Consider the following 3,082-nt stretch of genomic DNA (forward strand, 5'->3'; position numbering starts at 1 on the left):
ATATCTCCTGCCCTCCCTGCAAAATCCCTGCCCCCCAACCCCCACTCTCTAATCTCACATTACCCAGCTGTACCTTTGCAGTTTCCTCTGCAAAGGTGCCTTGTCTCCCCACCACTCCATTAAGAAAAGGCTCATACCCTCCAAGTCTCAACTAAAATGTTACCTCCTCCAAGAAGCCTCCCCTGCTTTCTCTGGTCACCTTTCCTTTGCTTTGTACAGAGCCAGGGCCACAGACTCAGCCAGCAACAGGGTCAGGCAGGAGGCATGATTGACTAACTTCGGAACATTCTCTGCTTCTACAAAGAATCCACGCTGTCCCATGAAAGCTGAAAGTGAGAATGACTTGGTTCATCTTTCTCCCACCAGATTGCTCTTGTTTCGACAATAGAGCCTGGGCAGGCTCTGTGGTGAACTGCAGCTGATTCATTGCCCCAGAGTCAAGGAAACTATAGGGAAGTTGCCAAGAACCCCATCCGGTCTGTGATGTAGGCCCAGGAGGGCTAGTTAGCTGCAAGGCTGGATTTTAGGTGATATCTCAGAGCACTCACTGTGCCGTGTTCCTGCACCCACCTCCCCTACTGTGGAGCATAGACTCCCACAGCCTCCAATAAGGTGTGTGGCTCTTAGAAGGTATATTCACAAGCTGCCTTTTGAATGGATGCTTGAATGAATGGAGCCATGCTCTTTTCTGAACCTGTGAAACCTGCTTCTGCCTCAGGGCCTTTGCACTGGCCCTTCCCACTGTCTGAAGAGCTCTCCCATCAGACAGTGATATATCTTCCTCTCCCTGTTTTCAAGTCTGCTCAAAGGTAATCTCTATCAGAGCCCTTCTCTGGACACTCTGCCTGAAGTAGCATCCGCCCTCATCTCTATGCCCCACTCCTCTTTATATTTTAGTTCACAGCGTATGTCACCACCTGTTATATTCATTTCATTTTCCCAGCATTTACATAGTGCTTCCAACAAACCAGACAAGCTTCTGAACATGCCCAGCGTAAACTCATTTAATCCCTGGAGCAACCCTGGGAGGGAAGAGCTATCACCCCCATTTTTCAGATGAGGAAACCGAGGCACAGAGAGGTGTGGTGACTTGCCCACAGTCGCACAGCTGGTGAGTGTCAGGGCAGGGATTCAAACCCAGGCAGTCTGACTCCAGACTTCTTGTCTCCTTTCTTACGATCCACACCTTCGAGAATGCCAGCCCCTCCAGGGAAGCCGTGTGTCTGTTTTGTTCCCTGATGTAACCCCTGGGCCTGGGACACAATAGGCATTTAATAAATAATTCTTGAAAGGATGGAGGAAGGAAGAAAGGAGGATCAGAGAACTTGAGGGAAGAATCCTTGGCCTTCCAAGCTTTCCGTTAGCCCAACATCAAGGCCATCTTGTCGGAAGTTTCTCAGCCTCCCGGAGGGTTTGAGTCAGCCTGTCTGGAAGGGACCCTGCCCTGCCTTCCCTCCCCCTTCCTCCCTCTCCAATCGGGCTTCTGTTTTCTGACCTCTCCCAGACAAAGGTGCCAAACCGCACTCCTGAAGCCCCTGGGCCCATGCTGCGCACACTTCCTTCTGTGACAGGGCCAGTGGAGGAGAACATTCCAGGCCAGAGGCAGGAAGTCTCCGGAACAAGATGGCCTGGAGCAAATGGGGCCTTTGGGCAGCCAGCAAGGAGCCCGGGAGGGGCCGCTGATGGCCAGATGTGCCGGGGCCTCAGGGCTGTTCAGGGACAAGCAGATGGGATATGGGAGCAGGCCGGGAGAGGGTCCAGGATTGGATGCTGCAGCCTCTCGGCATCTCCAGTTTAACCCAACATTTCCTGACATCCCTAGTGGCTCAGATGGCAAAGAATCTGCCTGCAAGGCAGGAGACCTGGGTTCGATCCCTGGGTTGGGAAGATCCCCTGGAGGAGGGCATGGGAACCCACTCCAGTATTCTTGCCTGGAGAATCCCCATGGGCAGAGGAGCCTGGCAGGCTACAGTCCATGAGGTCGCAAAGAGTCAGATAGGACTGAGTGGCTGAAACTTTCCCTGACCTCTGATCCTGCCTCCAGAGTTCCAGAGAAGGCCACACCCTGCCAAATTCCCCTCGGACTCTAAAATAATGGACCCCACTGAGAGAGTGGGAATGTGTTTTCCAATTTCATCACTGCGAGGTGAATCCTCTTTCCCATAAAATTAATAACTACTAACATGAATAGTGTTGGCAGCCATGATCAGGGCAGGCAGGATGCCAAGCATTTCACCAGCCTGGTTTTATCGAATCCTCACAACTCCCAGAGAAAGAAGCTGTGGATGAGGGCCTGAGACTCAGAGAGGTTACACAGCCTCTAAGTGTTGGAGCTGGAGTCGAAACCTGGTTCTAAGTGATACAGAACACGATTCCAGGGACAACCAGGAGAAGAGAATCCTGAAGTCCAGCCTGGAGATCCTGATTATACCACGCTGAAGCTGAAGCTCCCATACTTTGGCCACCTGATGCGAAGAGTTGACTCGTTAGAAAAGACCCTGATGCGGGGAAGGACTGAGGGCAGGAGGAGAAGGGGGCAACAGAGGACGAGATGGTCGTACGGAATCATTGACTCAATGGACATGAGTTTGAGCAAGCTGCAGGAGATGGTAAACACAGGGAAGCCTGGCATGCTGCAGTCCATGGAGTCGCAAAGAGTCAGACATGACTGAGCGACGGAACAACAATTGCTCACTTTCCAGGTAACTTTGGGAAAGACCATGAAACTTGTTTGAATCTCAGTGTTCTCATCTGTTAAATGGGCATTAGGGGGAATCAAACATCATTTGAGACCCTACGGGGGGCTGGGTGTTTGGCTACGTCCTTCATATGGGTCATTTCCCTTCATCTTCAGTGTCTCTAGGTCCCAGGTTGGAAATGGGAGATTGGAGAATGGGCCACATAGCCCGGGCCAGCTCCTTGTTATCCTTAACTCCCCGGGTCGACAGAGGTGGGACAAAGCTTGTTTTAACTGAGGGACTACACTCAAGCTGAGAAATGCTTTTCAGAGGCTCTGGTGGAGGATGTGGGTATACCGGGAAGGGAAACGGAGCTGAGAGGGGGCGGGCATGGCAGGAGCCAT

At 52.0% G+C, this 3,082-nt stretch overlaps 1 protein-coding gene across 2 annotated transcripts in view; it reads left to right on the forward strand.

The window, feature by feature from the left end:
* CMKLR1 (chemokine-like receptor 1) overlaps nt 1-3,082 on the forward strand; it is a 42,847-nt gene that overhangs the window by 23,146 nt on the left and 16,619 nt on the right. The window contains exon 3 of one of the 2 annotated variants that reach the window (XR_824221.1): nt 2,379-2,494. The exons of the other annotated variant lie outside the window; for it this stretch is intronic. The gene's annotated coding sequence lies outside the window, so the exon portion shown is untranslated. Of the gene's footprint in view, nt 1-2,378; nt 2,495-3,082 lie in introns of those variants that run through there. 2 annotated transcript variants of the gene reach the window in all.

Source organism: Bison bison, unplaced genomic scaffold (genome assembly GCF_000754665.1).
Source record: "Bison bison bison isolate TAMUID 2011002044 unplaced genomic scaffold, Bison_UMD1.0 scf7180017864495, whole genome shotgun sequence".
NCBI classification, from domain to species: Eukaryota; Metazoa; Chordata; class Mammalia; order Artiodactyla; family Bovidae; genus Bison; species Bison bison.